Source organism: Drosophila serrata, unplaced genomic scaffold, assembly GCF_035046125.1.
Source record: "Drosophila serrata isolate PLE 108 unplaced genomic scaffold, ASM3504612v1 contig_272, whole genome shotgun sequence".
In the NCBI taxonomy this organism is placed as follows: Eukaryota; Metazoa; Arthropoda; class Insecta; order Diptera; family Drosophilidae; genus Drosophila; species Drosophila serrata.
The window spans coordinates 9,517,079-9,544,240 of NW_028257170.1; the positions used below are offsets into that span (position 1 = coordinate 9,517,079).

Sequence of the window (27,162 nt, forward strand, 5' to 3'; positions counted from 1 at the left end):
GAGAAGGACCTCATGCAAGCAGGGAGACTCCGGGAGCATCTCCATTCAGCTCTCGGATCGTGCTGGTATGCATCGACACCTTGAGTGCCAGAATTGACTTGAGCCCATAACTTAGTGGCTGCTTATTTACACTTCTCATGGATTTTTCACAATGTGAATTCTGGTCAATTCCTGTCACCTTTTTCCGGTAATTGCTGGTCAAATATATATTTATTTTGAAACCGTCTTGGATATACTGTGACAGCTTTTAATATTTGCTTTAAAGTTAGATTTTAATTGTTTCACGGAGACTTGACACTGACTACAAGGAAGGACGAACGGAGTGCTTATCAAACATTTATTTACGGCCTCTGTCTGGACCATGTCTAAGGCTATGCCGGATGAGCTCGGTTTCGGTTTTGGGCCCGATACGCCTTCAAGTTCTCAGTGGTAAGTGCAAGTGCCATACGGAATCCTGCCGCCAGAATGCAATGCATAAATTTATGGCATGCTGCACCAGAGCAGACAATTAAGACCAGAGAGAGAGAGGGAGTCCTCGCAAGGATATTCGAGGAGGTTGGCTTGCTTGTTTCGGCTCAACAGCGTGTGCAGTGAATGCATAAAATGAAAATCTCAAAACCCAAATTCAAATACGGCTCAATGCAAAACCCAAGGCGTTGCTCAGACTTCAGTTTGCAATGCACAGTGAGAAAAGGAAAGGAAAAAGACTTTGTAAAAGATAAGTCTAGGACTAACCAACTAATTTTTACCCTTTGGAACTCTATAAGCTGCCTCTTTTAGGGATATTACTGAAAATTCAGGACCCTCATTTTAGTCTATGTGTATCATACTTTCTGTTGCAATTGGCTTTGCTGTTTGTTGCTGTTGCAGCCATAAATAAAACAAGCGAACATGACGATGGCGCGACTTGTACCAATTCCAATTCCAATCCCAATCCCAATCCCAAATCCAAACTCAAACCCAAGCTCAAAAGCGGCCTGTTTTGTGTCTGTGGTGCTTGTTTGTATGTTATATGATTTAAATTCAATTTGTGGCATTTGTTATCGATATCAAGACATGCCCACACGGGCACACACACACACGCAAACAAACACACTCAATTACAAGCAGTAAAATTTGTTTTCAATTATACATACGATGTATGGTTTAGATGTCTGTCCCGTCCATGTTTGCCTGCCGCACACTCTCTGCCCGCGCTGTTGGTTTGCGTCTGTTTGTTGGCAGGCATAATGGGGCGTATACGCAATATTTTATGCATCAGCTTTAAAGCAATCCACCCACTGACATGCTTGCTTGCTGGCTTGGTCCTGGATTTGCTGCTGCTTCTATTGCTTCTACTGCTCCCTCCAGGTCCTGTCAGGATTGTTTATGCTATTCGACTCGTGCGCTTAGACTCTGACTTCGTTTTGGCATTAAGAATTGGAATATTCGCATTTATTTTGTGTATCCCATTATCGCTTAAATCTTTATGGCTTCCAGTTGTGTAGAAAGGCGTTCTTTTTTGTACGTTTCCTTGGCGGAACTTCAGTGCCAAAAAGAACGTGGAATGCACTGAAAGAAGATTGAATGAAAGGAGTAATAGATTAGCGAATATGAAAAACTAACTGATAATTAAAAGGTATATCTTTCTGTTTACTATAGCAACATTATCTTAATAATGTAAGATATTTTCCCTAATCTAATACAAATGTATATATTTTAACTGATCTTTAACCTCATTAATTATCCCCGAACCAATTTCTCTTTAAACTCTTTCCAAAACTAAGCTTAGTCTTTAAAAACCTCCAAATTTATTTCTATGTTGAGTTGTGCAGTTGTGGGGGCCACACAGAAACCCAAAAACCACATATCCCAAAAGTATAAAAAATAAAAAAAAAAAAAACGGAGGAGTGCCGAAGCTTTTGGCAACTTCAACCGCAATTTACTCATTTCATTTTGAGTTGTGCGGTTTTATTTCGCTTACGAGCGAAATCCATTTGAACAAGAGCCCAACTTTGCCCGCTCCACCAGTATTTTCCGCAGAGTTTTTCCCCGGCTAGCAGGCAGCAGCAGCAGGCAACCCACTTAGCCGGGCCAGCTGCGGAACAACAACAAAAAAGTAAAGGAAAGCCCCAGCTCCACCAACTTCAAGTGGCAGGAAAATCCTTTGCTCTTGGCCTCCTGTTGGCCGTTCGCCGTTCGCTTTTCGCTGTTTGCTCAGCGAAAGTACAAATTGCATGGCGCCCAGCTCATTAAGAGTCGACATGCAATTATAAAAGCAGTGCAGTGCAAGAACTCAAACGTTCAGGCGTTGGCATGACGCCCGAATTCGAAAAGGAAAACGAAAACAGGAACGAGCCCGGGAATGGGAATGGGAACGGGAACCAATGAACGAATCAACGGTCCCAACTCAAATGAAACTCAATTCGGCTCAAAGGCAAAACGGTTTATTTCGTTCGAATACGTTCGCACAAAAGTCAGCCAAAATGTGCGTCATTACACACATGTACACGGCGAGAAATAATGAGGAACTCAACTTACTGATTAAATTTAGATGGGTTCATTATTTGGGGTGCTTCAGATATCGCTAATAAATGTTATATTATATTTAGAGTAACGAAGTCCAATATAAAAATATAACAAGCTTATTTTCAACTTGAAAATTTTATGACATACTTTGAGACAACATTTTCAGGGATTTCAAAACCTCTTTTCATGTTTGCCAGAAGTTTGAGAAGCTTAATAGGTAAAACTATTGATAAATTATTTTAAATCTGTTGAAATAAACTTGAACAAAGTTTTTTTATTTACTTTACATTTAAATCGATTTCCCAGTAAAAGATTTTCTTATTATAGTTCACTTTTAGATGCCCTGTTAAGTGGAATTCAAATTATTATTCTTCTTTTAATATAACAATTTTCTCAGTGCAATACGTGAGTGTTTCACGTGTTGGCCACTTGACTCATTAAAAAGCCAGAGGTTTTTTCACTCTCCGCTTTTCCTGTCTCCGTGTTTTTATGCGGGTGTGAGAGAGTGTCCCAGTATGTGTGTGTGTGTGCGGAAAAGCGCTTCAATTGCAGTTTCAGTTTTCAACTTGCCCTTTGCAACTGGCCTGAAGTGTTGATGAAAGCCTTCCCGCCCCCCCCCCCCACCGCTTTCCCTTTCGCCTGGCCATTTTCCATTTTCCACACCTTCCCCGGAAAACCCTCGGCCCACTGGCAGACATTTTCATGTAGCAATTTGTAAGCGCTTTTAAGCCGGGGCACAAGAGCTCGTTATGCCACTTTTCAATGAGGCAGCGGCTCAGTTGGAATGGCAACCAAGTGGGGTGGATGGGAGGTTGGGCGGCGGGTGGCATAAGTAAGGAGTGAAGTGAAGTGGAGTGAAGGACTGCCAAGGTGAGTGCTCCTGCGGCTCAACAGGTTGTGCATGTCGAGCCAAATTAATTATGCATTATGTGGCCCGGCATACGAGCGCATTAAGTTGCATAATTTGCCAGACTCGACGGCCACTTACCGCTGTCCTTGTGGCTAATCCTCGCCAGCTTTCACTGGCACTGGGTGCTTGGAAAAAAACCAAACCAAGTGACAGGAAAAAAGCCAGTCCGTAAAGGAAGCTAAGTAACTCGAATGCTCGATTCACAAATGTGACGCGCGCTCTCCACTGGCTAATGTTTATGTGTATCCTTTGTAATTAATAAAAGTTTCACCAGAAACACAGCCCCAAATAGATAAGCAAGTTTGCTCAGGAAACTTTGCTCATTTCTGCACCCTCTTCATTATAGTTCTAACCAGAGCCAGGGTCAGAGCCAGCTCCCCCCGGCATTGCATAAATTGCGTCAAATTAGACAGAAATATTTAATTAATCTCGCCGAAAGTTGCTTTATTGAATTATTTGCACAGCTCGGCCTGGTCCAACGCCTTGGCTGCGTTAATGTGCGAGGGAGAGTCGAAACTGTTGGCAAACTATTTTAGCCAAGAGTCATTAAACGCGACGTACGACGGGGCGTATGGGTAATCCAGCACAAAGCAGAACATAAAGCCAGTGATGTGGCTTTCGGAAGAACTCTTGGGGAATGCCACTCTGGGAAAAAACAGTCCCCAACTAAATTTGTAGTCTTATTTTTAATTTATTTTGCACTTCAAGGAATAACACATCTCCCATCAGACATGACATTTTGAACAGTCGAGTAATATTTGCCGCTGATGAATCTCTGTAATTCCATTTACAACTTTAGATGAACGAAAGCAAGAAAAAATCAAAATTAATTTGGGAAAAAGAATCCAGCAGTGATAGTTTCTCATTCGAAAGTATCAGTTGAAGGTCTTTAAATGTAATAATTGAAACGTAAATCGAGTTTATTGTATTTGCAAAGTATTTAGCTTTATTTAAAATGAAATTTTAAATTTAGTTAACCGCAATTGTTTCTCAGGAAAATGCATTCTTTATGAAGTTAAAAGTTTACAAGTTGGAGTATTGATTTAACTAAATTTACTTTAAGTTTCAAAGAAATATTTGCTTTATTATTCAAGAAGCTTAAAAATAAATAAAACTCCCTGCAATGTTCTGATTCCATTGCTTTGTTTTTCTCCGTGCACACTTCCTGCGGGCATGCCAATTGTCATTAGGAGGTTTCGCTTCGCCATTCGCCATTCGCCGTTCGGAGCAGTTGTCCGCAGGAAGAGCGACCATCTGCCATTGACAAATGACACGATTTACATTATACTTGATGCAATTTTTCAGCATGCCAGCCGACATGTCAGCAGTGGACACAGCAGGCAGTCGGGCGGGCGGGCAAAAACAAATGATGATGATGATGCGGATATCTCCGCCTGCTGGATGCCTTCCCACAGCAGGGCAGCGGGGATCCTTGTGTGCGAGTGCGAGTGCGATGCACGCGCCATCTTAAGCGGCGGAAACGGAAGTCATTTGGCCGGCGTTCATGATGCCGCTCCGTTCATGTTCATGTTCATGTTCATGTTCATGTCGCTCCGTTTGCCGCTCGATGGCGCCGAGTTTTATGGCGAATGCAAATAGAACATAAAACGTAATTCTTTATTTACGGCAGCTTCTTGGCCGCGACTTCCTTGGCTCCATTTTCCCTACGCTTTTCTTTTCTTACCATATTCTTTTTTTTGTTTTTAATTTGCACTACGCCGGGGAAAACTGTTGCAGTTCCCTTGGCAGCGGCAGCGGAAGTGTTGAATTTCTTATGAAAGTAACAAACGTCAAGCGGATGGCACTGCTGCTGCTTCGTCCTGCTTTCGTCCCTTTTCTTGTTTTGCATTTTCCTGCTTTCCCATTTGTTATTCGATAATTTCGTTTTGTTGTGCTGCACTGTGCTGCGATGCACTTTTCGCATCATTTTCGCGTCGCATTTGCAGTAAACTCGCTGTTGCAAATGTTGTGTCGCCGCCGTAATTGACATAATTTGTGAGCGTCTCTGGAGCACGTCTCATAATATATTCAAGTGCCTGCCTGGGCTGCCAGGGACCTTGGCCTGGGGCAGAAACCAATTCCGCCGCACTAAGCCAAAGTTCGGAGAGGATCCCAATTTAAAGCGATTCGCTCTCTCCCGGCAAATGGAACTTTTTGTCTGCATTCACAGACATTTCCCATTAGCCAGATCCGGCTTATGGATTTTCCATGGAAATTTGGTGACAACAGGCCGGGGCCTTTTGGCCGTTGTCGTTCGTCCGAGCCCTGGAGTCGATAAAGCCGTCGGAAATGTCAACATGATGACAACAAATTTGTAAAAAATTCTTGATTTATTTGGCCCCAAAACCGCACCACCAGCAGGAGCAGCAGAAGCAGCAACAAAAAACAACGAGGTCTAAATGAAACGCTTCTCCTGCTGGGCTAATGGCAACGCAGTCAGGGATCGGGGGCGACCGGCACGCCCCTTTTCCATTCAACGCCGCCATCAGCCACACAGCTCACGTAATGAATGCGAGAAAAGCCAAAGCGTAAAAAAATTGCAAGGGGGACTGAGATTGAGAATGAGAATGAATTTTGGCCAGGGACAGGGACATGGAATGATGGCTGAGATGTTGATGGAAAGGGAGAGGTGGTCACCCACCATGTGTGTGGTTGCCAGGCATATAATTTTCAATGTTGACAGGCAGCAAACGTTAATAGCGCTCCCCCAATATACAAATAGTCAAGGGACAACACATTGAAAAATACAAGAAACTATCATTTAGAATTACCTGTCATTTAAATTTAGGAAAAGCCTAATGGTTAATTTGCCTTTACTTCAAATTACTTTTAACTTGCTCATACACATATATTCTTCAAAGTCTGTCTAAGAGAATAAATTAATTACATACACATATGTTAAAGTTCAGAAACTTTAACTCTGAATATAAAGTAATTAATATTTCCTACATTATTAAAATTGAAGTACCCATCAATTTCTTTCAGTGAATATCCATTGGAAGCACAGCTAACCTCATCCGCTCAGTAATAGCGTCACAAATGACCAAGATTTACCAGTGGCGAACGAGGGTCAGCTCCTGTCCTGACCAGAACCCCAAGCATCAAGCTCCAAAGCCACCTACATCAAAGTGGCACTGCCAGAGGAAAAAGAGGCCGAGGTGGAGGTCAGGAGGAGGACTTCAATTCGATTGATGGGCTCTACTTGCGATTAAGTGAACGACGGCAACAATCTAGGGAGATCCGGGCTCCGCATGTGACCAAAAAACGGAACCTGGCCCTGGTCACAAACTGTAAAATGAAAAGAAAGCTAAATGTAAGCAAAGCCAAAAGTGAATGTCCAAGGATTTAAGCTAAAATCGTTTAAAAAAAGTTCCTGGAATCCTAGATTTCTTTAAAAACTATCGTCTCCTTAGGTCTAGTTTTTTTTTAAATATTCGTACTAGCTGGTTCTGCCAAAGTTTTCTTTTATGAGGGCTCTTAAGAGTCCTTTCCAGAAAGAAAAGTTTTGGTATTCATACTTAATTTCCTTTTTCCCTAAAGTACGTTTAAAGTTGTTCATATTTTCATTCGCTAAATTAATTTTTATGGCATTTACGAAGGCGTTATTAATATATTATAGCGTCTCAACCTTAAATTGTTTCTATAAAGCGGTTTTGCTTTAAAGCTTAATTGCTGTGTTTGAAATTAAGTTCGGTTTCCCTATTTCTAATCAGTGCAATTTAAGGAATTTAATAGCGCCTGATGTTGAGTAAGGCGGTTTGGTCAGCTTGAACCGCCATTAATTTAACGTCAGAAACACCGCGTGTCACGACTCCCGCTCACGAGTTGCTCGGTCGGAAAGTCCTTTCGTCCTTCCTCCACTTCGCTAAATCGTGGGCAATTAACTTGCCTGATGACTGCTGCCAATCACAGTGAACTGACCTGGCCACGCTGTCGTCCTTTTTGGACCCCAACCGGACACCCGCTCCTGCTCCTTGGAGATTTTAAACTGTCGTTGCGTTGGCCCTCCTTGCAGCTCGTCTATATATATGTATATATATTTTTTGTGCTGCGGTTTCGCCTGGCCAGGGATTTTCATTTTAATTTGCTAAATACGTTGGAACCGCTGTTGGGGAAACTTGATGCACTGTAAACTTGTTCAAAGCATTTTTGAGGTTTTAATAGAATATATTTGAGATGTGACCAAAGAATGTATTTCTTTTATTTTTAAATTTAAGTAACTTTAAAAACGTTCTAAGAAGGAAGCAGAAGTTCCTATATAATGATAAAGTCTTGATAAAGTTTAATTATATCATTTAGATATCAAACAAAAAATTGTTTTCCGTGTCCCTCGTTCACCCTTACGAATTGTTCACCTGAAATTGGAGTGCTTCCTCAACGGGCTCGTACATTAAGGGGATTAGTGGCGTTAAATGCTTTGATTTAGGATACGTGCGCCACCAGCGATATGCGATAATTAATTCCCAGCTACCTGGCCACTTACACATGCACCCGCACTCCCAAGGTATGCGGAGCAGGGGAGTCCCCTTTGCTGCATTTGCTGCATATATGTATGCATGGCTGTGGCATCGCAGAAAAGTAATAAGCTGAAAGCCCGACGATGATGAAGACATGGCACCGGAGTCATTTACCATGCTCCCATCCTGCAGAAGGACGAAGGCACGAAGGCACGACGGGGCGAAAGGGCGAAAAATGTGCGCCATTTTGGCCGCATTGTCGCCGAAATAAGTCAGCCATTTTCTAAGCCACCTTTTGCCACTTCCGCCCGCCGCCATTTTGGCACTTTGTGTGCATTCTCGCATAGGCGAAAACATAAAACACAATGCCATTTGCCATTGGAGAAGGAGCCGCGGCAAATGAACATAAAATGCCACTTACTTGTCCAACAGCCACGCCCCCCAAAGGGTGTCAGATATGTATATGTATGTATGTCTAGGGGGTTTCCCAGGGTATTTGGATGCCTGAGTGTTGCATAACTCGTGCATTTTTTATGAGCACCTCCGTCTCCCACCCCCGATGCCCGTTTTCGTGTAAATTCGAGCTTGGTGTTCGCGGCGACGGAAATTTAATGCCTGCAGCAACTTCATTTAACTTTTTAACCCAACTCAACTGTATCTGGTTGCCGCGTCGCTCCTTTTTTTTGTCGCAGGATCAGAAACACGAAATGGGTTAGGTGACAAAAGCAGCGATGGTAGCGACTGGGGGCAAGGGTTAAGGGTACCCTGCTGCTGCTGCTGGCTGCTGCCACACAATCTGCCATATCACTGACAGTTTTATCGACTTAACAAAACTAACTGCCATTAGTTTCACTTTGCTGCGAGTGTTGCTGAAAAGCAACGACGACAACAACGACGCCGACGACATTCTCGTTCTCGACCGATGCAAAAAAACCCAGGAAAATCGAAAGGAGCGAGGCGGAACTCCGGGTTACAGCAGCAAGACAAAGGCAAAATAAACACGGAAAAAATGGAACCAACGCCGCCGACGCCACCGACGCCGCCACCGCGGCAGCAACATCAACAATGGGCCACCGGGGAGATAAGGATATGGACATGGCACAAGGATGTGTGGCGGTAGCGCATATAGCCTGCTTCTGGCAGACGTTGAAAAATCACTTTAGCATGACCCCAAAATGTCTATTTCATTAATACAAATAAACCCGGAAGGGGCAGAAAACCGTAGCGAAACCGAAACTCCAAAACCAGAAATCCGAAACCGAACGAACCAAAGAAAATGCCTCCCCAAAACAAATCGTTTGTGCCCGCTGCAAGGACATTTGGACAAATTAAAATGAACATGAAAAGCGGCGGCAGATAAAGAGCAAATGGTCCTCCTGGTCCCCGCCTGTCCACCGTCTCGTCCTTTTTTGCACGTCTTTGGCTATTGACATTAAAATTTGTCATTCGTTTCGTCGTTTTTCTTTCTTGGTTTTTTTGCCACTCGATAAGGTTTTGAAAATGTCCTTTTAAGGGTATAAGGACTAGGTGTTCATGTTGGAGCATCTAAGGAGATTATATTATTTAACTGAAGCATATAAAATTGAGTTGAAAGTGTAAAAATCTTTGAAATACAAAATATATTAAACTTCACAAACCTAAAAGTTCTTGGAATAATTTATGAGTAAAGTAGAGAATGTATTTCTTTAAAACTACTTTTTAATTTATAATCTTTAAAAAGTAGTATCTATCAGAGTCCTTGAAATAACATTTAATTCTTCTTTTCGTTGGATACAATCATTTATTTTACGAAAACGGGAAATACCACTTGTAATAACATAGAAAATGCCCAACAATACATATTTAATGCTGTTACAAGTAACGTTTACTGCCATCTTAATTTGTAAGCCCCTTTTGAAATGAGTAAGCAAAATTTTAAAACCTACAATACAACCTATGTGGGTTTTATTACACCCGTAATTGGCACGACCATTCTCCTATTTAAACTCGCAATATGTAAACCCATTTAAGTGACCAGAATGCAACCCTTATTTTATGGCTGCATTCACAGCAAATTTTATTAACCACTAAAGGGCATCCCGAATTCTGTTTGAAGGAAGCCACATAAAGGCTGCGCCCATTTTTATTCCTTGAAATTTCCTTCGCTATTTGTTTGTTTTGCATTTTCGCTCTTGGCTCAGGTTATCCGAACTACTTGAGATTCCCGGCACATGGCCAGGACGGCGTCTTTGCCGCAAAATGGCTTAGATAAACAGCTGGAAACATGGCGTCACTAATCGGGCAAGTGCTTGAAATAATTTTCAGCAAATTCGCTGTGAAAAGTTTCTGGAGTGATGGCCATGCTAAAGGGAGGCCATAGAGGGAGGCTGTCATTGTTTGTTCGCCGCTCCATTTATATTTGTATTTCATTAAAATTATTGCCGTCCAGCCGCTCTTTCGCTCTCTCCCTTGTGTGTGGGAAACTAATTGATTGGCACAGTTTTTGCCGGGGCTTGATCGATTGATTTAATTTATTGTAAAAAGCTGCTGATATTGATGGAGTTGGCCCTGGGGCGGGCCAGCGCCAGTCCGCAAAAAAAGAGAGCAGGCATTGAGCGTAATGCCATTAAGCCATGACGAAGCGGAAAGCAGGACGAGGCTGCTGGTTACTGTGTATCCTTGGGGGGTGGGACCGACCGGTGGCCATCGCTCCTGGTAATGTCATCAAAGTGGCTACGAAATGCATAAAGCGGCCAACAACGGCAAACACCCGAAAGACTCAAAGGCAAGCGCGGCTAAAAGCCAAGGCGAAAAAATCGATGGAATTCTAAAGTGGCTTGTGGCGAACCATGAGATGAGATGCGATGCCATGAGATGAGATGAGATGAGATGAGAGCTGAGATGCCGTTGCCAATGATGCCGATGATGATGATGATGGTGATGAGTCTGCCCCATCAGCATCACTATAACCATTCCCATACCCTTATCCATATTCCCTTTTCCATCCGCAATCGCTAAGCCCCCGAACCCATTCCCAATCCCATTCCCATTCTCATCGTCTTCGCCTTCCCTTTGAGTCTCTGAGAGTTGCACACTCTTGTCCCTTTGTACATCAAGTGTGCAGTGAAAGGAAGGGACTTCAGATTGCACTTTTCATTAATCAGGGAAACGGAAGTGAGTCGAGGTCGACAAGCAAATGCCCTTCGCTGTCCAGTTTCAGAATAATTAACCTGCGTTGCACAGAGAAAAAGGATTAATCATCTTTTATGAACAGAAGTTTTAAAAATGCAAGGTTGATCTATAAAGCTTGAGTTTCCTTATAGCTTGTTTTTCCAAATAGAAAATGGGTATTGGAATTTTTCCCACTGCATTCGGTTGCCATTCATCAAAGTTCGTGGGCTGGCTGGTGACTTGGAAATTAGCTGGTCTGCTCTTGCAAGTGACGTCAAAGTGTGTCAAAAGGATGCACAAAGGACGAAGGAGTTGGAGGGCTGACAGAAGCAATGGCAAAATAATTTACACAACTTTTGCCATCTCATGGCGGCTAAAGCGGAATCGGGGGAAAAGGAAAAACGAATCCCAAACACAAAGTTTGAGCTGTAGGAAGACGCTTTTCAATTTCCATGACAAACGCGAGAAATGTTTGGGCAAATTCAATTTGGAGCATGCACGCCGTCGAGCATTTAAATCCGACATTATTGGGTTTCCCAATGAATATGTCAACTGAATATGCTGAGCACACGCAGCCAGGAGCAGCCCGTAACAGGGATGCACAAAAAGAAAGGTTTTTAGCGTCGTTTTCTTAAAAAATATATGCTTATACCAAGAAAGAAATGACATATTATATGTTCTAATCTCAATTCATGAAAATCCTGGTGAAACAGTTATAACAAGACAAAGTAAATACTTTCTAGAATACGATATTAATTTGTGTATAAATAATTAGCAATAATTTCATTAAAAAATATGTATACTTTAAAAGTTATCGTTCAAATTTATTGAAATTTTTTAGAACCTTAAACTAATAATAATTCCGAGTGCAGGATCTAGAAGGCTGGATCTAGCCACCGGCAGACGACAATCAGCTAAATAGACGAGCCGAAATGCCAGGCCCGTTGACTGAATGAACTCAACGGAGGAACTGGAGAACAGAGGGATTGAGGGAGTGAGGGACTAAGGAACTGAGGAACCTACGGACTAGTGGAAGGACTAACTGACTGACTGACATGCTGAGCAAATGATGAGGAATGAATGCGAAATGGTAATCAGCATCCAGCGACGGCAATGAAAATGGAATCGCAATGGAAAATGCAAATGGAAATGGCAACTCGCATTCGAATGAAGATGGAAATGTGTGGGACCCGCACGTTCTGATTTCGTTGATTCAGCATCAAAGTCAGCTCTAAGCTTTCGCTGGCAGCAGGACCTTCCCGCTACTCTGCAGGACCCAATAAAAGTCAACTCCTCGCACAGTTGTTTAGAAGTTGGCCAGGATCTGGGGGAATTGCACTCAATGGCGGGGCATTAATCAAACGTATCGAACCATGTGGCCATGTGTGAAATTGTGCAGGCCACTGATTGCAGATAAGGGGCAGCAGAGTCTGATCCTAGCCGGGGTCTGACCTCCAAGTACGTGGCGCCCTGAGTTATGCAGTGAAAAATTGTAGAGAGCCAGATGAATGGCGCCAGGAGCAAGGGGCAGTTACTCGAAAACGTGGTCAGCCATTCGGTAATAAGGACAAGCTCGCAAAGGATACACACTCCAAAGATAAAGATGAACTCGAGAACGGCTTGTTTGGCCAAGCAAATAGCACATTGTCTGCCCCTGATTCTGTGCAACTTCATGTCAAACGCATGGGGAATGAGCCTGATTGAAGTGCCTCTGTCGCCGCAAAATGCTCAGCGCTGTTCTTTAAGCGCCTTGGCCTTTTCCGCCGAGCTTTTCATATTTCAACTGCAGCAGACTCGGAATTGCCATGATTAATCGCACTAGCTGTGGATCCTCCAGGCTGCTATCCTGTTTTACACGTACAGAAGGGTTTTACTCTTAATATTGAAAATCTGAATTTCAAAGAATTTTATTATTTACAATTTGGTAGTTTTACAAAGTTCTGACACAAGAGAATCTCTTCATTACGAATGAAGTTTTTTGCATTAAAATCTCTTTTAAAGGACTGTGTGTAAGGTATTTCTTTCAGTATATGCTGCCTGACAGCCTGGTTGTCTTTGTCCTGTCGCGACTACAGCTCTTGCAGCTCCTGCAGCTCCTGTAGCTCCTGCTCCTCTGACTGCCTTCTTGGAGGCTCTTGTTTCTCGTCCTTGTTGGCAGTTTGTTTTACAGCCGGCAACATAATTACAACAACAGCGCCGGAGACTGTTGTACGCATAATTGTGTGACAACGGCAGGAGCAGGATGCAGGATACATATTCGCACACACAGACACACACCGGGCCCCGCCTGACTGACATACTGGCAACTTTGCCCGGCGCCTCCTCGGTTTTGATTTTGACACTTTTCAGCAACGCCTCGGCCACCTCTTTATTGCCCCGCAGTGCAAACAAGGCTGTCATAAATGCATTTTATGATTTTAATGAGTTTTCTGTTTATGCTTGCTCCCAGCATCCGCCCCTCATCGGTCTCCTGTGCTCCTGCCATTTTGGGGGCATTTCGCGTGTCCTTAAATCAGGGCTCGTATACGAGGTGCGTTTGAGTTGTGTAAACTGTGCTCAGTTATCGAAATTTAATTAAAGCAACTGATTTTCATATAGATTGAGTTGCTTGCTACATCTGACCAAAGTCAGAATTTAATTACACTTTGAAAGGACATCAATATGTCAAGAGACTTGATTAGGGAAAGACCAGGCAACGAATTTGAGATTGAAGTAAAGTTTATGACAGGTTTACTTTGTGGAGATACAAAGGTAAATATAAAATACTTCTTGAAATATTAATTACTTTGAGCTTAAATATTTTCTATTGCATCCTTGATGTTATCTTAGCAAGCCCTATATAAAAACTGGTAGAGTATGTTTCGATATATGGTATGACATTCATGATATTCATCTCTAATCTGTATGTATACATTTCCAGGACCCTTGTACATTGTTCTTTCATAACGGAAGGCATTAATCATAATGCAACACATTCGTGTATACACACGAACACCCTTTTGTTAAGCAAGTGTTATAAAAGTTTGTTGTGTGATAAATGCAAGGGAAACCGCAGAATATCATGTGAATGATTGCACTCATAAATTATGGCCAACACACACACTTCACACGTTCCCCACTCCCTTTCCATTTGACAGCGGTCTGGGCCTGGTCCGTATTTTTTTGGCATAATTTATGCCGGCACTCTCAGCTATTTGTTATTTGCATTTAATTAAATGCTAGTGCAAGTCCAATAGGACGACTAAAAAAATGGACTTCAGCAGGCGTTGCTATGATTTTTAATTAGAAATCAAATAAAATAATCGCTTAAATCAATGCCCGGCACGTGTGACATCCAACCACAATAACAACACATCGGGTGAAATGTGGAAATTGCACCAGAGAGTGCCTTGCGGCAGGAAGGCAAACATGAAATTCAAAAGCAAACAAACATTAAATTTCATGCTTTTTTCTATTCCCATTTTTGATTGCAGTTTGGCCTGGCAAACAATTCAACTCCTGTCCCGCATTTTCCGGCCAAAACAATTACAAAAATGAATCGAATCAGAGTAAAAAGCCCCACCTGCCACCGAGCTGTTGTTGTTTGTACACGAATCCGCATCCGAATCCGCATCCAAAATCCATATCATGTCCTCTTGCCATCGCTCAAGTCTGCAAAGGTGGGGCATGAAAGGGTTACATTTACAGGGAACACAGGGTGTTGAGGCCATTTTTTATACAACGTCAGACCAGAGGCCATTTTTCCCTACTTTATGTATTTTTACTTGAGAATTTATGGCTTTTATTTTGGGCAGCATCGGGGATTAGTTTTTCCTCGCCCACAAATCACAAACTGATTAAAAACTTGTCTAGGCTGGCAAATAATATTGTTTGTCTGCCTTTGGGTGCTATAAAAAATATTTATTTATACTTTTAGATGGATAAATATTTTGTTAAAGTATTTATTTCGTTCAAATGATAGTTGATTTCTCTTGTTTGAAAATACGAAAGTATTACTTTGGTTGAAGTTTTGCTAAGTTCCTACAAGGCAGAAACTTCGACTATAAACAATTGTGTTGTTTTTAATACAAATTGAATGAAAAAGAATGTTTTATGCTTTCTTTTCTATTTAATATTTAAATACCTTTCTTTATTTTGTTGTTTTATAGATTGAATTAATCCGCAACCTGTGGCAAATCCTGCTATTAAATGCATCTAAACCGATTATACCTTATCCTTGATTGCTGCGCATCCTGTTTATTCATCGCCTTCCCCCCATGTGCTTCGCTCTTGCATGCCTAATCGAATCTGGCAAAATCGCATATGGCAATTATCCTGGCCATTCTAATTGGGATTGCATTAGGAGAGGTTTTCCTTCGATTTCCATGGTGTGCACTGCACACCCCTCAAAACCGGGAGCAATAAAAACGTATAAATGCGACCGGGGAGAAACAACAAATAATTGCCAATTTAATGCGCATTGTTTGAGTGCACACACACACTAAGGAGCAGGTTACGTAGCCGTAACGTGGTCCCGCACTGGAGAGGCGAACTTTGTGTGAAATGTGGAGTTGAGAGTGCGGAGTGCGGAGTGCGGAGTCCGGAGTGCGGATTGTGTGTTTGTGTCCATGTCCGGATACGTGTCCGTGTTCATAACCATGTCCGTTCGCTCTTTCCGTAATTCAATTATGTTTGTCTTTGGTAAATCAGCAAAATAATATCGCTTGTTTTGCAGCTTGCAGATTGCAGATTGCCATTTCATTTGTACGTATATATAGTACTTATGTGTTTTGCTATGAGAAGTGTTTCTGTGTGTGCTTGTGACTTTTCATTATGCGTGATGCGTCACGTGTGCAGGGGTTTTGTAATTACTAGGCCGGCAGCCATTCAACACATTCATCTACAATAGAACACACTCCTAATTGCGCATAACATTTTAAATGCCAAAGCCAGCGAAATGTTGTTTATTGCTTAAATGCCATCGAGACACGTCCAAAGATATACGATATGTACGCTATATTCAGAGATATTCCCGAAACGAACGATGTATCTGTCCGTTCGTAGGCCTGAGCGAGGACCCATTGTCATTGCGAAATTTAATTGAAATTCAATTTAATTGAAATCAGCAAAATCGGAAATTCATTTGGGCGGCACAAATTAAACACATATGACAGTTGCATAATAAGAAATTGTGATGTCATTGCAGGCGGAGGACGCTTGTCTATTTACAGTAAACACACGCTCTGATGGATGGGAAGCACTGCCGCCATGGCAATCAGGGCGTTCTTTTTTATGCCGAAACCCTGTTAAATTCACCCCCTGTTTTCCTGCTTTTCCGCATTTTCCCAGTGTGTGTGAGTGCGCGCGTGTCCAATTACGTTGACATCCTTGTTGTTGCCACCGCCGCTGTTATTTACATATGCACATTATTATTTTCGTTTCGCTTTCGTCTCACTTTATCTCAGTTTATTTATTTTTGAGCCCCAGTCCTACGAGTCCTGCGCGTCCTGTGCGTCCTGCATTTTGCGTGTGTGCAACAATTTCGTCGTTGCCTCTATCCCTTCTCTCTTTTTTTTTAATTTACGCAAATAAATGGAAAATCAGTCAGAAAAAACTGCTCAACGCCATCCTTGTTTGGATTCGGATTCGGATCCTGACTCTGGCTCTGTTTCTGTTGCTCTTTCGGATGCAGATGCCGAATGAGGAGTATCTCAATGCGCTGATGCGTTTTAATTGGAATTTCCGCTTCTCGGTTGTGTGAAAAATTAAAATAATTTCAACGCGGGATGCCAGCAGGCACATGCCACTGAAGGATCATTTCCATGGCGCCTAAAGCCCAGTAATTTCCCAGTTTGGCATGAAAATTGATTTTCATTTTTTTAAAAAGAGCTGAGATCCAAAAATTAAATTTTAAATGGCTCCCTCTAATGCCACTAAGTATTTTCATTAATAAAGAAAAAGGAAAGTTAAAGTTTATAATCAACTAAACAGATCTGTTTCCTATTATTTTCTCTCCCCTCTGTCACATTATTATATATTTCTTTCATTCATTTATCAAATCTTGCAATAAAAGCCTCATATTTTATAGTCCAAGTCAAACACATTTAAATGTTAAATATTCTTGAAAAAAAACCTAGAAGATCATAATAATATAATGAATGATCTTTCTTGTTCCGCACCGAAAAGTATAACAAATTGTATGTATAAATAAAAAATGCGTTTCCCGGAAATTCTGACAATGACGACATTGATGAAATGCCCAGAAATTTAATTGACCATTTGATGTGGCGCCCCTTGGCGACAGTTCCCGTCCGCATCCCCCTCTCTCTCTCTATCCTCATTTGCCTCCCCATCCCTGTGTCCTGTTCCCATTCCCATTCCCAGATCCTGTCGCTGTGTTTGATGTGGGCTTAGAGCTTCGCAGGCGCCAGGACGCCTCCCACTGGGCCAGCCTGTTAAATGGGTTTTTAAATAAATTTCAGCCACTTTGTTTGTCTGTTTGCTCCTGCGGCTCATGACAAGGCCGCAGATGCCTGGCTGCCTGGTGCCCGATGCCTGATGCCCTTTTTTAACGTCCCATAAACGTGCCCTGCAGCAAATACTTTTTTAAATGCTAAATAAACATTTTACGGCTGCAAAACACTTAAAAATGCTTAAATCCATTTTGGCTGGCACCCACAAACAGTCGAAGCGAAACCGAACGGAATGCATTCCCAACTGTTTTTTACTCTTGGCCATATCCGCCATGTCATAAACCTTGTCCTGGAAGAGTTAATGGCGGACTGGACTGTCTGGGCCTTCGAATTAAAAACTAATTGAGTCAGAAACCAGAAAAAATTGGGAGTAATTAAGTTAACTTTTAAAGTCATTATCTTATAAATTGTAGTTACATCAAGGATCCTATAAATTAAGACGTAATCATTTTTCATATGATAAAAAATTATGTAGAGATATTCAAGACAATTATAATATATTTAGTTTAAATATTCATTATAATCATTCCAAGTGTCATTCATTTAAATTATTATTCTAGTTTAGAGGAATTCCCTATATATCCTTACGTTTTCTTTAATTTAACCATTAGACCTCAGAGAAAGAAGACCCTTCATTGGACCCGGCAAAGGAGACATGATTTTTGACGCATTTCTGCCATTATTATCATCACCCTGAAGTAGCAGACGAAACGAAAGAATAACAACCTCGGGCCGGGAAACAGCTGCTAAATCTTAATGCGATGAAATTTAATAAAACACGACAATTCGGCAGGAAATTCCTGTTAAATTGCGGCCTGTTGGGCGATTAAGTTGCCAAATAAAGTGCAGTCAACGCGACGGAGCGCGGCAACAAAGGGTTAAGAGTTGCTGGCTGAGGGTTAAGGGATATGGGTTAAGGGCTCTGTTTTTGAGGGCCAAGGGCTCCCAGTATTTAATATCAAAGGAATCCGAGGGGTTCAGTCCTGTCTTGTTTGCCTTGTGATTTCTCTTTTCTCGCTCTCTCGCTGATTTTTACTTTTAATGAATTCATTTTAAAAATTGTTGTCCGCCGTTCATTTCGCTTCTTTTGCTCCCTTTTCATTTTAACTGCTTTTATACATTTTTATGCAATAAGTTGGAGGCAAACCTCCCCTTTCGTGGCGCCCCTTTGGCTGTGTGTGTGCTGAACATAATTGAAATCCATTTAATGAAAATACGGCCGCAAAAAAAAAAGGAAAAAGAGAACGAAGGAAAACGCTGCCCCAAGGGGAAGGCCGATAAGACTCGGGCGATACTTTCTATGGGAGGATACATTCTGTGGGTGGGATGCCGTCCCCGGATCGCCACGTAATTAATGACATGGCACAGAAAGAGAGAGAGAGAGAGAGGGACAGAGAGAGAGGGAGCGTTTGGGCAAAAAAGATTATCTATTAATAGATTACGGAGTGCCCACATCCGGAATGAAGTCCGGGATCCGGATTGATTTCGCACGATGCTTTCGCATTTAATGTTTATAAAGTATAATTATTGATAAATTAGGCTTGGACTGTGACATGACAAATGGTGGATATTCCACTGATTGCCGTTTTGCGGTTCCCCGACAGTCCACGATAAATATAAAGATATGGCCGGCCACAGCTATTGATTTTCCGTTGACTGCAGCCGAAGCTATATAGCCGAGAGGCAATCGAAGGGCCATTAGAGAGACAAAGTTTAAAGCGCACGAACACAGAGGCAGAATCGGGAGCAGGAACTGGACCCAAGTCATGTCGAGCATTGTCCAAATACGAAAAGTAGCAAAAAGTTATTTATTATATTTGTTCGACTGCAAACACAAAGGGCCAGGCTCCCAGGCAGGGCACTTCCGCTACGCACTCTCTCCTCTCTCCCTCTCCCAAGCAGTTATGGCTCCCTCTTGGCCGCCATTTTGTGTTCGATTTGAGACTTCCGGCCAAGCTGGCATGCAAACAACAATCACTGCGAGTTTCGGGCTCCGACTTTAAGCCAAATTGAGGCTAATAAGCATCAATTGTGCTTCAGATACTTGTATGCTTGATTGAATTTACACAGGGGAAAAAATGAACAAATATATCCATGGAAATTTGATAAAGCTCTTCAAAATATATAGAAACAAAAATATATTTTAGAAACAAATATTACAATTAAATCTATTAAAGCTCTAAGAAATAGCAAACTACTAAAATACTAAGCAAAGCATACCATTAATATTTTTACAATACTAAAAATATATTCTGGATTTTTCGTCTTTTATTTCTTTGCTGCAGAAAGTTCTTGTCATGGGCTTGAACTAAAATAAAATATAATAATTTGCGATCAAATGAAATCAATTTCAATACCATTTGAATGAAGAACGCGGGCCAACGAGAGCTTGTCATGCCAACTGGGACATGCCACCGGCAGAGCACTCAAGGATATGGACACAAGGATACAGAGAGGAGCAAAGCTACAAACACACACTCGAGTGCAGTTGCTTAGCAGCTATTATGTGCACATGCTCCTCGCCGTTGAATTGACTGTCACAGGAGCAGGAGTAGAAGCAGGAGCAGATATAGGAATCGAAATCGGACCTGTTCTGGGCCTCTGCCTTCACTTATTCATTCGTTTCGTACGGCTGACTGGAATGGTGGCCATTTGGGACTGCTTTTAGCCGGCGACGTTGACTTGAATGGGTCGTAGCCAGGGGGTTATTGTTATTGTGTTTATGTAGTAGGCAATGCCCCTAACAAAATCAAACCACATCAATTGTACACGTAAATGGCCAAGTGGGACCTCTTACATATTCATTTGGCCCAGCCTCCTTTCCGCTTCCGGTTCCCTCTTAAAGTTGCCTAAATTGTGGTATGCTGCTAGCTGCCCGCTGGCCTTTAATGAAATCCATGCTAAATACTTTGCAAACTCATGCAATTGTCACTTTGGAGCGTGGGCGAAGCGGTGGGGTGTGAGCGGGTTTTCAAAATGAAATTAATTTTGCGTTTGCAGTTAGCACAAAACACTCATGCGACATGTTGGCCACGCTGCCCTGCTGGCAGTGACATTTTGCCGTTTTTGTTACCCATATCCATCCCTTCCCATACCATCCCACGCCATCCCATGCCATCTCCTCCAGATCCTGCCAGACAGATCCAGTGCATTTCCATTTTAACTTTGGTCACACACGAGTTGGATGGACGACTCTTTCGTCTCGGTTACAGTTTCCAGTGGATTGCTCCAGCCACCTTACCTTACCTTGGCTGCAAAAACATTTCCCCCGCATTCGTCCCTTTCTCGTTTTCATTTTCATTTCCATTTGCAAGTTGCACAAAATTGTATGTACAGAGCGACAAAATATCAACAGCAACAGCACAGGACATTGCAGAAAAAAAGAAAAAATACCAGAAAATAATGAAAAAAGTTTTATAATTGCATAAAACTTTCCAATTAACAAGCTGTCTTTGGTTTTGGCCAGTGTGCAACGCGTTTGTCCTTTGGTTTTTTCCGTTTTTCCCATCTATTTGTTGGTTTTCATACGTAAGCCACAAAAACGTCAAAGCCCGTAAAGTGGCAATTAGACATTAAGACGTGGGAACGAACAGTCAATTATCGAGCTGAACCCTGGACTGGATACTGTAATTCGAAACATTTCAGGGTCTAGGGTCTCCCGCTTTTAACCGCAGGACAAACATTTAAATTATTGCACACTTGTTTTAATTGAAAGGCATTCTTCCGAATTCCTCGAGCGTAAATATCAACAACTTCCTTTGAACGAGCTGCAACGGCTCCCCTTTCCCGGAGACATAACTTTCCTGCAGACACGGCCCGAACATGTTCATGTCTTGGGCCTGTCTGCTCCGAATAACATGCTAGGCCCGAAATGGTTCTCCTCCGACGGAGAGGTTACGGCCACCCAGATCCGGAGCTGGTCTGAGCCGGGGGTTGAGGTTGAGTCGACACACACAACTGGGAGCTGGGAGCTGAGAGCTGGGAGCTGAGACTGTGGCTGAGGCCTGCCAACATTTCATTAAGTTTTGCTGCAAAAGTTTTATTAAAACAAATACGTGCCACAGCCACAACTCAGACAGGGACATGCATACACTGAGAAAACGAGGAATGCAGGAGAATTAGGGAGGAGAATTTAATGAGTTTAGGTATAAAATATACAAGGAATTTTGTTTATGGCTCAGGTTGTCTGAGAAGTCTAATTCTAAGTCTAATTCTTCTTTGGGAATATTTGAGTAAAGATATAATAGAAATAAAATTCTAAACATTTGCTTTAAGAAAACTTAACTAAATTCCTTTTTAAACACGTACTATAGATGGATAAACAATTTTAAAAATGTTGCAAACTTAATTATATAAATTATATTATTCATATAACTTACGTCTTTTTAAAACAAGGAATGCTTTACATAACACCATATTTTTATTAGCTTTTTTATCTTTAGATAAATATTCAAAATAATTTGATTTAAGGAATTTTTCTCACTATGCCAAGACTGTGTAGGTGGAGTCTTATGTCTCGTTACATTTTGGCCTCGATTTTTTGCCACCATACTTGCTTTTGTTTTTCCCGTTTTCCGTATTTCCGTATTTCCCTTTTTTGCTACTTGCGGTGCCGACAAAAGTCAAGTCAAGTATATTTCGGCTGACTTTTGCACAGCGAGGACGACGAGGACGACTCTCGCAGTGGCAACATACAAAACCGAAATGCAACAATTTCCTGAAAGCAGCTTTTCCTCCCACACCCCTTTGTCGTCATCGTTTTCTTCCATTTTCTTCCGTTTCTCGGGCCTCGGCTTTGGCTTTTCCCCTTGCTTAAGTAAGTTGCTTAACTCCACGGCGTTGTTGTCTTTGCAGGCGGCGCCAAAAGTCACAAAAATATACACAAGGACACTGAGGCCCAACAGGAGGACCAGGAGGAGACAGCTTAGCCCCCACCCCACCCCGCCCGCAACCACAAAACCTCTGAGGGAAGGTACATTTCGCACGGTCATGTAAGCTGAACAGAAAAGTAAAGTAAAGTAAAATGGCATCTGGAAATGTAAACTTTTTTGCAGCTGCACTTCTCTTCTTTCTGAATACTTTTGCCAGCGACTTTTGAGTCGCTCCCACATCTTATCAGGACCTTTTTACCACTTTTTTTTTTGTTTTTTTGCTACCACTCCACTCCACCGCTCTTACCCCCGCAGGATTCAGGATTCTGTTTGCGTGGGCTGCATTTAAAACAGTCCCAAGAATCTGCAATTCAATGCATGCGAAAACCGCCGAAATCCCCCTGCAAAGACTGCTGCCACCAAGAGCCTCGAGAGCAACTTAAAGAGCCGCTGCCTCGCAGGAGCAGGAAGTCGTCCTGGTCTTCGTCGTCGTCGTCGTCATCATCATTATCATCATCATCAGGGCTGATTTGATTGTATGCCCAAAGGGGATTTGATTTGCAAATGCCGAGGCGACATGTGTTCCCGAAATTGAAGATGGCATATATTGACATCAAATTGAATGCTGATGATATAAGCGATTGCATTGCATTGTCAGAGGTGTCTTTTATTTGTAATTAATGATGCCTTTGAAATTAATTGTTCTAGGTTCTTTGTTTAGCAAAATGATGTGAATAATAGTCATGGGGAAAATGGCTCTAAGTAAGCTATTTTGAACTCATAAAGCTTAAATTAGACAGTTGGGATTGAGTTGTCAGAGTCTTTAATTACAAGTTAGTTCAAATTTTATGCTGTTGTTTTAAAAAATTTGTGAGTTATCTACTTTAGAGAGAAGCTGCTGCCAAGCTGGTAATTTATAGATTAAAGTCCCAGAGAAAGACCGAAGAGTCAGCCTTTGAATCTACTATTTAAGATTAAAGTCCCATTATTATAGCTAGAAGTTCCCAAATATTTAATTATATGTGGTATTTTTACATTACCTACTTTTGTAATTATAATTAACTCATTTTTTACACAGTACTCACCACATCATAAAACTCCTCATGTACATATGCCTTCAGTTCCAGACCTATAAAGAAAAAATTATAATTTTTGGGTAAGACTTCAGAAACTGATAACAGAGAGAAACAAGGCTGAGCTGGACGCAACAGTGGGGGTGAAAATTAAATTCCCAGACGTAAATTTGTGGCGGCAACTTTGTCACTTGCAAAGGCACAACAAGAACTACAACAACGCCACCAACAATAGCAACAAACAGCTGCGAGGCAACAACTTGATACATTTTAGTGTTTTATCTCATAATTAATGGCGGCGGCGGCAACTGGGCGGTAGTGGGGCGGTGGGCGGTGGGCGTGGCAACTGCTGCTCCGAACAGACACGAAATTAATTGCGCTTTACGCGGCCACGATAAACGCTGCAGCAAGGAGTTCGCACAGAAGGCACAGAAGCCCAAGCCTTTTGCTCCTTCCTTGGAACGTTACAAATGAACTGGAGCTCGTAACTGAAACCCGGACGAGGCGGGAATAAAGCGGGGACTGTGACGTGGACGCAAAATTAATTAAAAGTAAATCCAGTAAAAACTATTAAAGTAAATTTGGCATGAACTCGACCACAAATCAATCTGCCACACAGGGTAAGCGCTTGCCGGGAAAGGACAGTCCGCGTAGCGAAAGAGCAGGATGCTGAAGGACATCCCGGGTGGGAGGGGGATTTTTGGGCTTGGCTGGACCACCAACAGCTGGAGAGGATTTTATTTTCGGCTTTAGCTCGTCCTCGCGTGTGTGACAACGGCATGTTAAGCTGTTCTAAAAGCGATTCAAGTCATTTTTGTTTTTCATCAGAAATACCCATTGAAAAATGGAACAATATACGACTAACAGAAAATTGAAAAGGAAAAACTCAGCAATGTTACATAAGAAAGGATAAAATATTTTGTTCTTTAAAATACACTTTGTTAAGACCTAAACACTTTGTTTTTTGAGTGTTGTTTTAAGCTCTTGAAATGCTTTTATACTTTAAATGATAACCTAATTTAATTAATAAATAAAAATCAAAAAGTAATTATAACGTTACACTTAATTTATTTTAGAAAGGGAAACCTAGCTCTTGATTCAATACACTTTTACTAAATCCACGGTATCCATCTATCTTCCTCCAGCTTTTCCCAAAAGTCAGTACATTTTTTTTAGTTAATCCACACACACACACACATTGAATCATACCCAAGGACTTACACGGATTTGCAGTGAAGTTTCTCCGAGTGGAAAGTTTTTATGTCCGGCTTTTATTCGGTGGCTCTGGAAACTTTTCGATTTCTCATCTATACTGCGGTGATTTGTTTCCGCACTTAATGCTTAATCAGAAAAGCCCCAAAGTCAGGACAGAGGACTCTTTCGTATATGATTTGCATTAATTTGCTAGAGATTTTGTCAAATCACAGGGCAGCCAAGCAACAATGACAATTAATTGAAACAATTTTCGGGCCTCTCTGCGGACAATTCGTGGTTATTCCCCCTGCCGAAAGAAGGACATTCCCTCCACAAAGGCGAAGTTTTGCATGGAATTAATTCAACTGCCCGGAGTTGGAGCACACAAAGAATGCCGTCTAATCTGTTGCCGTTTGTGTGCGCTGTGCCTTCTTATTGATTGAAGGTTCGAGGAACTTTTGTAGTCGAACCCGGAACCATTCCACTTTTCGCCCCAAGCACATGGGCTTCGTCCTCGTGTGCGCGCCATCAATCAATAGACCATTTACTATAACTGCAGTTTCAGTTGAGCAGGAACGAAGGACGACGCAGGACGATGTGGAGGAGAATGCTCGCAATTTGATATTTACTTGCCAAAAGAGGGGACAGGGGACGGGGACAATTTTACAAGTCATTCATTTTGCAATCAGGGCGTTGATTTAATTGGATCGTCATGGCCGGGAGTCCACCATAATACACCATTCATAGCCATGACACGGAACGGTCATATATCAAGCTCTGTCTCATTCACCTAGTTTATTTTCCCTTTGAGCGAACAGTTTTCCTCATTTTTCACACAAAAATTCATACGACATTCATGCAGTCAAAAGTTAAAATTTTCCGCCGCAGAAATAAAGGGGCAGCAGATATGGAGAGGTAATAAAAATATATATACACAGATATTTTCCATGCCGAGTGCCATTTTGAAGTTCGATGTTTTCACATTTTTTTATCAGGAATTTTAATTGAATTGCACTCTCTGGTAATGCTCGGGCAATTATGTTGCCGGTAAAAAAGGAAATACATATATAAAAAAAGAGCAACTGCAATCGAAAAAACGCACTGTGAGAATAAATTTTAAATAAAACAGAGTCTGCAGTTGACATGAGTTTTATGATCGCCACAGAGTTTATGAAACTAATTTGAGTTCATGACATTTTCATAAAGTGAACACATATGTATATATCTTTTTTTACCAAATATTATAAAAAGTAAAAGGCAAAAAGGCTCACTAAACGTTTACAAAAAAATAGATGAAAATATTGTAAGTAAATTAAGCCGGGACAAATTGGATTTTGTTTGAAGTAAATTATAAAATTGGTCTGCATTTAATTCAATTGTGCAAACCAAAATTCAAATTGCCTATAACGGATGTGCATTCACTTAAAGCTGTGCCAGATGCAGAGCGGAAAAAGTTATTATTGTATTTATAGAAATATTTCCAATAAAATGGGATATTTTTCTGGGTAATTGTGATTTGATTCTGCAGAGAATAGAATGTAATTTAAATCGATTTGGTTTTACTTTTTGACTATTTGGTATTTAACCGATCTTTTTAGTTGTTTATCTGAGCGTTTAATTAACTAATTAATATAAATGAAAGCTCGAATCACACTGAGATAGTTTTAACAGTAGACTAAATGTTGTATTTACACTTTAAATAGATTATTTATACATAAAACATTTTCTTGAACAACATATCAAACAACAACATTTAATCATTGCCTTGAATTCCATAGAAATCATCAAAAAGTTTTTAAAAATAAACTTATATCTTAAAAAAAATCGTATATCTTCCCCCATTGTTTATTTCGAATCGAAAGCTACTCATATCTCTTCATTGAGTATATTATATGAGAACAGAAGGAAAATCTTCACTTTCTCTTTATGGACATCTGACTGAAAGTGTTCGCATTAATGTGATGAGAACATAAAACGTTTGCAATCGCATCAAACGGTTATTTAGTTAAGCTCCCCGATCCAAAGTCCCGCCTCAATTTTCCTAAAACTCGAACTGGAACTCGACGCCCCCTTTTTTGGGCCACCCCAAGGCCAGACAACGCCCCTCAGAAGTGCGGGGGGTAATATTACTTATGTATATTGCCGCATAAGCCGTCACTTGTAGCAAAGTACAAGCAATTTGGCCTGTCCAAAGGGGGAGGGTTGGGGTTGGGCGCGGTGCGGATAAGAAACGCATTTGTATTAGTTTTACGCGCATTAGAGTCTCATTGCCTGGCTTAAGGATCCCCACACTCACACTCACACTCCCACTAAAGCCAAGACCCCAAGTTGAGGACACAGGACACTCTGCGAACCGCAGCAGAACGAGCATAAAATAAAGTAATAAAAATCTTAACCCGAAGATGGCAGCGAGCTGGTCGGGCTGCCTGGGTTTTCTGGGTCGCTGATATCTATAAGATGCAGACATGTATATATTATATTTATATGCTAGATGTGTTTTTTGGTGCGGGCGTGTGCGACTACGTGACACTTAAGGGGGGATAAGGA

At 41.5% G+C, this 27,162-nt stretch overlaps 1 long non-coding RNA gene across 1 annotated transcript; it reads right to left on the reverse strand.

Annotated features, from left to right (window-relative positions):
- Nucleotides 1–179: 179 nt before the first annotated feature.
- LOC147643544 (uncharacterized) lies at nucleotides 180–23,477 on the reverse strand. The gene is made up of 2 exons (XR_015271859.1): nucleotides 23,434–23,477; nucleotides 180–1,551 (listed from the first exon to the last, which is right to left on the reverse strand). It is a non-coding gene; the product is annotated as an uncharacterized LOC147643544 (long non-coding RNA).
- Nucleotides 23,478–27,162: the final 3,685 nt, after the last annotated feature.